Source organism: Tupaia chinensis, unplaced genomic scaffold, assembly GCF_000334495.1.
Source record: "Tupaia chinensis unplaced genomic scaffold, TupChi_1.0 Scaffold000046_3, whole genome shotgun sequence".
NCBI lineage: Eukaryota > Metazoa > Chordata > Mammalia > Scandentia > Tupaiidae > Tupaia > Tupaia belangeri.
Window position 1 is genome coordinate 555,288 of NW_006159504.1, and position 12,915 is coordinate 568,202.

Consider the following 12,915-nt stretch of genomic DNA (forward strand, 5'->3'; position numbering starts at 1 on the left):
TCCCTAGGACAGACTATGAAACAAGGTAGAATTTCTATAAGAACATGCTGTCAAGTAAGTGCCAATTAGTTCTGATTCTCTGGGTCCAAGTTAAACAGCCATTCAGGACCCAATGTACAAGGGTTTTAGTTTCTCAAAATTCCCCTGAGTTATTTTGATAGTGGGTCATTGATTTGCCTGTGCTTTCTCAGAGAGCATAGTCTGGTTGGAAACACACTAGGACGAGGGCCTTGGCAAGCTTGTAACTGTGGGCGAGTCCCTGCACCCCATGGCCAGCAGGCCTGGGCAGATCGATGAGCCCAAACTGAGCCAGAAATCAGACAGAGCAGTGTTGCTCTAATTTGTCTCATTTCTTTTCAGTTCTTATGAAAGTCCCCTTGAACAAAGGATTCTGCCCCCAGGAACTGAGAAATCCCAAGACCTGTGGATCTCTGTGATCCTTGCCAGGGCTAGCATTTTCCTAGCACTCATTCTCTTGCATCCACACTTGTCCGATCCACTCAGTTTGTCTCTTTACTCATTTTTTCCTGCCATTGCTTTGACTATCTTGGTGTTTTAACTGACCTACCTCAAAGCCTTATCAGTTATTAAGATATCTGAACCTACTGAACAGATCATTTCTTCGGAGTAGAAAATAGTTTTCTACCATTAAAAAGAAAGTAATGTGTCTTTGTGGGATGGCTGGTGTTTTCATGCTGTTAAAAAGAAACCACCCAACTATTTGGAGAGAAAGGTAGAATTAAAAAGAAAAAAAAAATGCCCATATTAAGTATTCAAGGCTTAAGAAACATCTTTTGATTCCTACAAACCGAAATCAAGAGGCTCCCTTCTTTTTCTCTCCACTCTGGTACATTCAGTGCTGGGTTTAATCATAGAAGGGAAAATGCAACCTTGTATAAAGTCATCCAAGTCTCTGCCTGGACTATATGTGACGATCCTTGTTCTTTGTGCAGTCAACAGAAGCTCTTTCATACAAAGAGAACCGTGCAAAGTTTGAGAATGGCCTGCAGAATGGATTCATTTAGAACCTGGGCTTTTTGTAGAGTGTGGTTCCTAATGACACATTATAGAAAATTTACAATGAAAAAAAGCAACAAAGGAGATTTCAATTTCTTTGAATGCTTCAAATTTCCAGTTCTGGGGTTTAAAATGGAAAAAAGATGTTAAAAGGCAATAAAATTGGGGGGTTTATTTCCCAAATGCCTTCTTTTTCCAGGCAACAAAAGCTATCATAATGTATATACTCAGATTTATTGTCATTTTCAGCATTCAGTCATGGCACACTCTGCATTCAAAGGCCACCGTACAACTGTTTTGACAACCATCCCTTCGGTAGGTCCTATACAGGGCTCAGGAAACTGAAGCAGGAGTGTTCCTTTGGGCCTATAGGGAGTGCGCACATCAAGGAATTCAGACATATTAGAGCAGCATGAATTTCTAATATGCTGCCATTATGGAAAGGACCACTGGCATATTGAATAATGCAGCTTTCAAAGCCAGGCAGAAAACGTGATTACAGACAATTTGATTGCTGTTTTTAAAATAAATATTTCCAAAATCTTGAGGTATTTTATTTCATGTAACGCATAAAGTCTGTAACGGCGGACTAGAGCTAAAGACCTTGCAGGACACGAAGGAGCTGATGACGTCAGCCCATTTAGACACGGAATAATAGAAGCATTCGTTTGAAATGGAGTGGATGTCACCCTGGTTTGTTGCTTTCTTTTAAAAATAGGGGAAGAGGCAATAAAAAGGAATAATTTTGCCCACTTTGAGAGAGTAAAGAAGATCAAGAATAATTATCTAGCATATGCCACAATTCATCAATTTTTGCAATCACTGCCTTCTTTTTTAAGACAGATTATTCTATTTTGAATATTGTAGAATATGAAAGAAATGTGTTAAACCATGTTAGCACTGTGAAGAAGCAGGCTATATTTTTTGTTCTTTTTTTTTTTTTGAGATACATCTATTTATTTATTTTTGTTCTCATTTTTTTTTTTTGAGAGGTTTTCACTATAGGGCGCGTGCGCTCGCCAGACAGACAGAGAGAGACATAGAGACAGAAAGTGAGAAATCACCCCCCAGGGGGGATGGTCACACCGCAACCCCTTCTCCTCCATTCTCCTCTCGGGATCTTGGGCACGCACGCACACGTGCCCGGCGTGAGTTTTAAGCCACTAGGTCCGGGACGCGAACCGCGGTCATCTACGTGGGAGTCCAGCGACATAGCCATTACACTAACTGCTGGTTCCCTTTTTGTTCTCATTTTTGACCATATACAATAAATGTGTGGTTTTGTGTTTGTCCCCTCCCCTTTTTTATGGACAAATTCCTCAGAAGGCTAAAAATAAGTGTTGTTCGTGGTTAGTTGTTAAACTATACCTCAGCCCTTACTTTACTCAAAACAGACTATTTTCAATGTGGTATTGATAAGTAATCCAATGGTCTAAGGATGTTAATGCTTTGGGGTTATCTTTTAGTACTATGGTAAAATATTATTCCAGAGTAAAGTTCTCCTTAATAGTATTCAGGAAAGGAGCCAATTTAAAAATAACACTTTTCCTCTATTAAACCAGGTAATCAAACACAAGATTCACTTGTTTTCTATGGGACTTGCTCTTTTTCTTCAACCCTGGAATTCAGACAAGTGTGTGCCTCACCCATGTATGGAAGAAGTTAAAAAGCTATAAACCAGTTACATAATATGCTACAAGCAAACTCTGAATTATTCAAGCCAGTCTCCTAAGTCTAGGCAGAAGTCAATCTAAACCATTTAAGATATGCGGTTTTCTGTATCAGAGCCAAAATTCCACAGCTTTCCATGGTAGCCTGTTTGTGTTTAATTAACCCCGTAACATTAAGTTAAATTGCAGTAAGAGATTTAGGTTTTTCCAGGAAGTTCCTTATTAAAGTTAACCCCAAATCTCTTACTGCAATTTCAGCCTACTTGGTCTGCTTCAGACATCTGAATGCTTGAAGAATAGTCGATTTCAAGAATTTGACATTTATTAAGTCAGTCCTGTAGTTATGTTTTACCTGGCCCAAATAACCTCAATTCTTTTAGCCTTTTCCTCAAAGGTCATATTTTTTCAACTTTTAAATCAAATTAGTTTCCTTTTAAAAAAAGATGCTTTTGATTTTAAGGAATGTTCACCACGATGACAGGCCGAGCCCTAGAACTTGAAATTCCAGATCAATTTCTGAATTTTCCAAATTATTCTCTGCCCCTACATGGAGGTTCTATGATAGGATCTTTAATAGTATCATTGGATACTAATACATTTAGTTTTTTGTTAACCTTTTAATTGACTTGTAGTAGTTGTGCATATTTTTAGTATGAAGACAATGTTTAATGACCAAATTAAGGCAATGAACACTTCTACCTTTTTAAACACTTATCGTGATTTTGTGTTGTGAACATTTGAAATCTTTTCTAGCTATTTTGAAACTTACATTGACTTGTCTCCAACTGTAGTTCGCCCACTGTGCTCCAGTGCTCTAGAAGGCATCTTTAGTTTTTGCCTCATCGATCACTCTTCCAGTGTGTCTTACTGTGTTGGTGTCTAGCCAGCAATTCCTCATCTTGTGTTTGTATAACTCATTTCACATCCTAAAGGCAAACATCTGGGAAGGCCATCATGGCTTTGCTCTTCAAGTCCTCTTTTTTTTTTTTTTTTTTTTCTTTTTCAGGTATAATTTCATCAACATAAGATAGTAAATACTGATTACTTTAAAGAGTTATTCATGAGTTTTAAATGTATTTGTTTGGATCTTACATAGAGAATGAATTTATGTCTCATTTTTTTTTTTTTTTTTTCCTTATTCTGGCTGGGTATCCATTATTTAAATATCCCTTAGCAAACAAAGAGAGGAAAGAAAAATACACTTATACACTTATATACACATAATTGTCTTTGCACAAACAGATTTCAAGTAGACCCATCAGTAAGAACTCTTGGGTCCTCGCAGTAAGCTTTCATAGTTGGACATTGATAATAAAGTGTTGAGGGAGGAATTGGGGAAAAGCGTCAGAGAACCTGGATAAAAAGGAGGTGAGAGAATAGGAAATAAAGCAGGTAGAAATTGAACCCTATTCAGGATAATAGTCAGGTACTGGAGGCTCTGAGGATATGATCTAGTGTGTAGTCCTTTCAGTATGCCTTCTGGAACTGACCTCTGAGCTCACTGTTGGCTAATGCTTCTCATCTGAGGTCCAGCAAATGTTTCATCTTCACCCTTCTACCTGGAAAAGCTTCATATACCAAGGACTGCTTTCCCCTCCTTTCCTTTATCATTCAGCATTAGCATTCACAACTCGCCCTCCCTGCAGAGTGGAAAGTTCCTCTGTCCCTCACTCTGTCTCACAGCTCATTACAGGAAAAAGAACCTGAGAGCTTTCTTGGTTTTATCGTCTACACTTTCATGAAGAACTACTGATAACAACACTATAAGCTGTGCACAGGCCAAAGTAGGAGCTCAAGAACTGTATCTGGTCACATGACTGAATGAACCTACCTGGCCCCCATGGAAGTCCTTAATATTTTCCACAGACAGGCAAGGGATTATTGTTGGGTTTTGCACTTCTTCTTTTTTTTTTTTTTTAGAGAGATTTTTGCTATAGGGCATGTGCGCTCATTAGAGAGACAGAGACAGAAAGCAAGAAATCACCCAACCAGGGAGGATGTCCATGCTGTAATCCCTTCTCCTCTATTCTCCTCTGGGATTTTGGGCATGCATGCATACATGCCCAGTGTGAGTTTTAAGGCCATCAGGTCCAGGATGCAAACCACAGTTGACTACATGGGAGTCCACTGACGTAACCATTACGCAATCTGCTGATCCCTGGTTTTTGCACTTCTGAGAAGCTGTTTAGTCTTCTAAGCTGATACAAATATTCCAATTTAAAAATAACAATCATAATACTGCATATCATGAAGTCAAATTGTGTTTGACTTGCCCTAATGCCTTCAATATTACTAAGTGAATCTGAACCCTAAAATTATGTTTAATTTTTGCAGTTTCAATACTTAATCAATTTATTACTAATTATTCCTAATCCATACCACTATTAAATTGATGCATTTAACCATCAGTTACCATGAATGGTTAATCCCCCTTTTTAGGTAATTGGTTTTCTGAGTATTGCTATTCTTATGAAAAATATCAGTAAAATCACTAGACTTCTAAAAGGATATATTTCTTCCTAGTCCCCCAAAATCTTGGGCAAAAATAGCAGTGTGGGGAACTAATGTCTGTTAAACATTTGCCTACCTGAACAATGTTGTTTTTTTTTAAAATTACACATGATTCTATCTTTACTTGCTGTATCTTCAACTTGTCTTTTGCTCCATTTGTGCAAGTAATTATGAACATTAACATGTTGCTTTATAAACACATTTCATCATGGAATCCTAAGAGAAGTAGTCTAAAATGCTTTTTAGGAGAACAATGAACTAGTCCCTTTTCAAGACATCACTTCCTTCATTATTCATTAACTATTCTTAGCATACGGGAATGTTTTCAGAGCAGGTTTTGGTTTTATTTATTTATTTTTTTTAAATCCATTTCAGCTTTTTTCTCCTTTGAAGGTTACAAATTCTTTATGTGGAAGAGCATTACCTATAGGAAGATGGTAATATTTATCTTTTTACATGGGTCACATACCTATTTCTCTTTGCCAGCAGCAGTACACACAGCAGGGGAGAAAAGGGACAAATTGCTACAGGCTTTCCGACATTGGTTATATCCATCGATATATTAGATTTGACTTTCCTTTCTTGGACCATTGAAAAATATCACAATACCATAACCACCCAGACCATCCTCCTGCCCCTAATAAATATTTAATATTTTGATAAATATATAATCACAGAAGTGATGGCGGAACTTCTCAGAATTTAATGGATGTACACATTCTCCAGAGAAATGTATGTACTATTTAGCAGAGAGGATTAAACTCCTTTTGTAATTTGGGGTAGCATTTCCTTTTTTTTTTTTTTTATTTAGAGATTTGTTTTTTGTTTGTTTGTTTGTTTGCCATAGAGGGTGTGCACTAGCCAGAAAGACAGAGAGAGACAGAGAGACAGAAAGCGAGAAATCACCCCCCGGGGGAGATTGCCAAGCCGCAATCTCTTCTCCATTCTCTTCTCAGGATCTTGGGCATGAAAGCACACGTGCCCAGCATGAGTTTAAGCCACCGGGCCCAGGACTCAAACCACATGGGAGTCCAGTGACATAGCCATTATGCTAACTGCTGGTCCCAACATTTTCATTTTTGATAGACAGAAACTTTCTACAAATGTATTACATTTGAAGAACACTGTCCTTCATTATTCAGAGACTTTTGTTTTCTTATCACAATCTTGATTGACTTTACTAAAAAAACTATCTGACCTTGAAAACATATTACAATACTAAATTTTTTTATATCTTTAAATATCTATTGTATATTTGATCACATTCTCTGTTACTCAGTAGACATACCTGTCTACCAAATTGAGATACTTCTTACATACTTCCTACAATGTAAAGTTTGCAAATGCTAGGAATGAAAAAATAAACCTTCATAGTTCTTGAGATGGTGAATTCATAAAATTTATTGCTAAAACACTGTATTATTAAAGGACAACATTGTTAACATTTTAAAACATTTTCTTTTTATTGTGATGCACATGGTGCTTAGTTATTACCAGGAGAAGGAGAGTAGTCGGGCTCCGACCATGTGATTCTTCATACAGACTGATGTCTACTATTTGCATATGCATTTATGTATCTTTCTGTTTCTCTTTCTATACATGTTTGGGCACTCCACATTCATATATTGATCGTGTCTGGGGTGCTTATCCACTTGTCTTCAGTTTTCAAATACATCTGCACCAACATGAAGGCAGGGCTGAGAGTACCAGTCACCATTTCTCCACTGCACAGACGCGGACTGGGGACTTTGATTGACAGCTAGCTGTGTTACATAGGGTACTTGCTTCCACGAATAGTTGTTTTCGCTTCCCCCAAATCATTTCTGATTACAGCAGTAATGAGGCTAGCCTTGGTTTTCTAGCAGATAGTAGCCGCTGTGCCTTCTCAAAACTTTGCATCGTGGCTGTATTTCCTCGTGCTTTGGATTTGATACTTAAATATGTATGATGAACATAGGAATCCAAGAGCTGGCAGTTTATTTGGCATCCCAAGAGCTCCAAATACGAAACATGAACATATGAAACCGTGGAAGATCAAATTACCAAATGTGGAGCCCTCCTTAAATCGTCCCAGGACTGTTGGAGGGACCTGCAGAAACCTGCCAGTCGTGAGAAGCCACTGAGTGGTGGGGGCACCAGCTGGGCTGGGCTTGGGGTGAGTGTATGGTCTGTTTGTGTGACAGCTTGCACTTGACCCCTGGTGGGACACGTGACCATGAGCAGGTGACTTTACCTCTCTGCTCACTTTCCCTCTTGGGGATGACTCTTGAATGGTCTGTGTATCTGAAGCTCACAGAGCTGTATCAGGGAGCCAGAGAACTTCATGTTAACTGGTTTAATATCCACCTCCTCCAATCCCTGGGATCCAGCTGTCAAACATTCCTCTTCCATTCCTGGGCACCTCTTCTTGCCAAGTCCTAAGCTGGGTGTTCCGTGCAGTTCCTTCTTTATCCCCACAGCCATACCAGGAATTGGGAGGGTTAAGTCTTATCTTACCTGGGAGATGTCACAGAGCCAGAGTACCTGGATGGACAGCTGGGAAGTGGTGAGCCAGGCAGGCGGGGCTGCTTATCACCAACCGCTGCATTTCTGGTAAACACAGAGCTGTGTTTGACAGTTAGTAGGAGCTTGGCATCATGCAAAGTCTTTTTCCTCTCCCTCTCACCCCTATGAAGTAGGTCGTGGTGAATTTGGCACATTGTTGCCCACGTTGGCCCTGACAACCCAGGCAACAGGCATGATCTGGTCCTCCTTTTCTTTCTTTTTTCTTTTTTTTTTTTCCAAACTTGCACAAAAGTGAGTAGAGAAGAAAGATCCTATACTGAAGTGAAAAGGGCTGGGGAGTTCTGACTGGGTCACTGTCACAAATCACTTCATCATTCTGAGCCTCCTTTTCCTTAGCCATGAAAGAAGGTAAATGTGACAACGTGTATGTCACTGGGTGGTTGTAGGAATTTGGTGAGACATAAAATTAGTATTTCTAGTGCTAAGTTTGTGGGCACATTCTCGAGCCATCGTGTTGAATATGTTTGCATTCCAGCTGATGAAAGATGTCAGCTATTTCCAAAAAGCCCCGTAACTTAGGTTATAGTTCTCTTCAGCAAGGAATACAGCGCTACCTCCAGTGTCAACAGGTTGCACTAACATGCAAGGATTCTGCAGCTCTGCCTTAAGTCCAGAAGTTGGGTTATCTGACATTGCCACATATGCACTACTGGCCAACTTCAGGATACTCTTCACCTCCATTGTCAGTATAACAAATTTAACTTATAAGAGTACAAAGATATTCAAATTACTTTTTAAGATAATGAGGAAACATTCTAGGCATCTTGCCAAGGAGAGCAGATCTGAAATTAGCTAGAATGTTTACTTCTCCTTATTCAATTCCTGCTACTTTTTCTGATACATTCACATCACTTTGTCTTTTCTGAAAAGTTTGAGTATTCCGTATGCCAATGAATTGATAAAAGCTGAAAAAATTAGATAGTGGATTGTGAATAAAGTCAACCAAGTTTTCCCCCTTTCTTGCCCAATAATGAGAAGTAAATTGATGAGGCTGGGATCAGGCACCCTGGCAGGCCCAGTCCTTCTCATTTCTCCTTGTGGGCTCAGCATTTCCCTGACCGGCCATGGATTGCCAGTCTGAACAAAAACGTCAATCCACAAAAAAACAATGAGGCCCGCAGTCGGTAGCCTCCTTCTCAGCCTCTGAGAGCAGGGCCGGAGATGCCCTTGAGTGGCTAACGGACTGTGAGCTTACTCTGTGTGCAGACGCCTACCTCAGAATCTCAGGAGAGAAAGCGCCAAGGCTGAACATGGCAGCGTGTGGAGAGAGTTTCATAATAATTTACAACTCAAGTCAACTACGTATTCGACAGCCTACATAGGGTCCCCCGATAGGATCTGGTCCAGGATGGATCTGCAAAGCAAAGAGGTGGACCAAGACACTCCTAAACACAGTACACCTAGTCTCCATGCAACGGGGAAAGGCAGTTTTAGTACAGTCAATGCACAGCAAAATGACAGCACATTGTTAGGTGGCAGAAAGCTATGGAAAACCGGGCCCTTAAAATTAGTGTGACTGGGCCAGCTCTGTGGCCTGCTGGTTAAGGCAGACAGATTCCACATGACCAACTGCATGGTTTGAGTCCTGGCCCCAGCAGCTTGAGAGACACAACAGGCGCATGTGTGTGCATGCCCTAAATCCCAACAGGATGGAGAAATGGATTGTGCATACCTTATGCTCCATTGAGAGATGATCTCTTCATCTCCCTCTCTCTGTGTCTCTTTGTCTCTCTCTGACAAGTGTGTGCTCCCCCTTAGACAAAAAATAAATAAAAATATAAATAGGTCAAGAAATATTTTCCAGAGAATAAGGTAATTTAAAAGATTAATTAGAGGGACCAGCAGACGGTGTAATGGTTACATTGCTGGACTCCCCTAGTCAACCCAGTTCGAGTCCCAGACCTGGCAGCTTAAAACTCACACTGGGCACTTACGTGTGCATCCCCAAGATCCTGAGAGGAGAATGGGGGAAAAGGGATTGCACCGTGGTCATCCTCCCTAAGAGCCATTTATCACTTTCTGTCTCTGTCTCTCAACAAGTGCATGTGCCCTATAGCAAAAATCTCTCTCTCAAAAAAAAAAAAAAAGAAAAGAAAAGAAAAGATATAGAATCCAGATGTCTTGAAAATTCAGGAGTATTTAATTGGCCTCATGGAAAGAATATTGAAATAAGGAGTGTCTGCAAGTAGAGTCTTGAGCTCAACAGCATGTGCCTAAGTCCTGCCGTCATGTAGTGAGCAGAAAGAGGGGCTCTTCCTAGGTGCAGCAGCTGGCGTGGGGTGCTTCAGCTATGTCACCCCTTGTGAAATGGAGAAATGTATTTCCTTACTCTTGCAGTGAGGAGTAAATGAGATACTACAAGTAAGGCAGTTAAGGTTCTCATGAACAGTAAGTAAAATAATGTTTTCTAGTTTTTAAATTTGTTAAAGTTCATTTATGTTTTTGAGAGCGAGAGAGAGAGAGAGAAACACCCTTGACAGGATCTCACTGGACCCAAATCCTCCCCTAACCTCCAGCCAGCAGGATTTGGTGTGCATGGGCATGTGGCCCTATGCTCAAGTTGACCCAGGATCTGAACCCGGGCTTTCTGTGGCTCCAGTATTGCATGGCAGCTCTCTACCACCTGCACCACTGCATCTGGGCTATCTAATATTGTCATTTACTTCTTTTCCTTATACGAAGTTTCATGAAAACAAGGAAATTTTGTATATTGTATGCTACTGATATAATTTGCAAAGTAATGCTCTTCTGTCCATATTTAAAATGTTGCCCTTTTAAAATGAAAAAGTTAATAAATTCAGATTTTCTGAGTTTTGGTAAACAGGATTGCTAAGTATAGGGTTTCGGTTAAACATAGGTTCTCCTCTTACTTGCTGCTGAAAGTTTTGGGATTTATGGTGTGAAATACAGGTGGGCCGAGTGGTATGGCTGTGGCCATGGGAGAGACCCATCTGCATGTGAAATATGAGGAATGCTTCTAGAAAGTCAAAAATGCTAAGCAAGGAAGGGAGGAACAACTCTGTGCCTCACATTTTCTCACATCATTCTCTAATGTTCACAAGAAAATATAAAATGAAAGACATGGAACTATTCCAGAAAACTCAGGTGAAGTAAACAGGAAAAGAAGTGACAATAATACACATCTTCCTGAAGAGACCAGCAGACGAAGACAGTAGGCATTAAATCTCCCTGGGCAATCGATCAAAATCTTGAGGAAAATGCATTACTAATGAGAAAATATCAAACACCTATTGGGAGACAAATGCACATAATTCCAAATCGTGGATCACAAAAGGGTTTCCTCAGGCATTTCGATGACAACTTTATGATGCATAAAATAGTGGATTCCCCTTCTTACCATTTATTGGGTAAGTACCTCCATGAATATAGGACTGCTCTCTACACCAGAGAGCAGAGTCTTGCCTAAAGGGCTCCTGGTATGAGTTCTAAGGAGGATGCCACTCAGGCCTAGAAGGTACAAGAGGAGCAAGTGACGAGGAATGTGGCCATGGGAGAGCACACAAATGTTTAGACAAGGAATAACCCCGATTGGGGGCCCTTTCCCTTTAGAAACTTCTTGTGAGTGTTTGTGACAATAATCCTACCGACAGTCATCAGGGAGTTTTGGTTCAAACCCTCCGCTTAGTATAAAATATAAGGTGAGAACAACATTAGCACCTACTGCACAACTTGCCACTCTCATTCTTAGACATCTGCCCTAACATCACTTGTCAGTGGAAAATTACAGAATTCACCTGAATCCCCAAAAAGATGCAGACTTACCTAAAATAGCAAGATGGCTGAGGCACAAAGGTCTTTAAATATCTGCAACTCGATATTCTGCACGCTGTTTTTCTGTTTGTATACAGAACTTGTGTTTCCTCAGGGAAAGGGTTTTGATGTTTGGGTTGGGTTCTTTATCAGAAGACTCTTGCCTTTGAGCTTCATGGAATCAAATTCCAAAATCAGTTACAAACAGAAGTCTAGTGTTTTGTGTGTGTGTTTCATTCGTATGCATTCAGATACACAGGACTTGAGTCTTAGATTAGGCAGGTGGCATCTACTGTAGGTGGTACTATGGTATGACAGTGGGCATCTACTTGCAAAACGTTAGCGGGGATCTGCTTTATGTCAGGATGTACCATTCAAACCAATTCTCTTTGGAGAGTGAAGCAGGTAACTAGCAGTAATCAGGCCTAACTGCGACTGGCCTGAGAGAATTGGAACCTAGGTCCTGCTCTCTACATACAAGACACTATCTATGTTGATGGTGAGGCTACGGAAATTAATTAGGGTCTAGTGAAATAAATGTCTAGAGCCTAAAGCATCTGGTAAAACAGTTGTGATAAGTATTCAAAAAGTCCTAAATACATCAAAGCACAAGACTTATGAGAACAGGCATAAAATGAATGAGGAATCAGGGACAGTATTACATGGTTAGTGAAGGTAGCTCTTGAACAAGTCCCAAAACTTGGCTTGATTAGTCACAGAATTTGGGAAGACATATGGGGGTGAGGGAGTTTCACTGAGTGAGCGGTATGTGAAATGAATCAGTATCTAGACTAGATGTTCAGCCGCCGAACCTGAGAGTCATCCTTGGTTTCACTTTTTCCCCTCCCTCCAAACATCCAGACTATGAGCAGATATCAACCAATCTACTTCAAAAATAAATTGATGGGCAGGGCGGGTGGGAGATCCGGAAAAACGTGGTAGTTAAAGTGCTGGATTCCCTTGGTTCCAGCCCCAGACCTGATGGCTTGTTTTCTCAGTCTCCCTCTCTCTGTCTGTCTCTCTCTGGTGAGAACATATGCCATCTATCACAGTAAACGACAATAATAATAAATAAAATTAAAAAATAACTCTTTAGAAAAACAAAGACAAGACAAAACAAAAACAATTATCTTGGGAATCTGCCTTCATCATTTGTTTCTTTATTTCTCCCGCCATGGTCCGAAGTGCTGCTTCTCTCTGGAGTCTAACAGTGTCCTAACTGACTCCTGTCATAACTCTCATGCCTGCACAGTACATTTCTCTACACCCGAGGAATCTGATCTTTTTAGCGTACATCAGATTGGCCATCCTTTGGTGGCTTCCCATTGCACTGAGGATAAGAGAAAAGAAACCCATATGTCGTAATAGGAGAGTCAGGCTC

The 12,915-nt window shown here is 40.3% G+C and overlaps 1 protein-coding gene across 1 annotated transcript in view; it reads left to right on the top strand.

Moving 5' to 3' along the window:
• Positions 1–12,915, top strand: part of TOX (thymocyte selection associated high mobility group box) — a 384,675-nt gene that overhangs the window by 217,468 nt on the left and 154,292 nt on the right. The gene's annotated exons all lie outside the window — the stretch shown is intronic.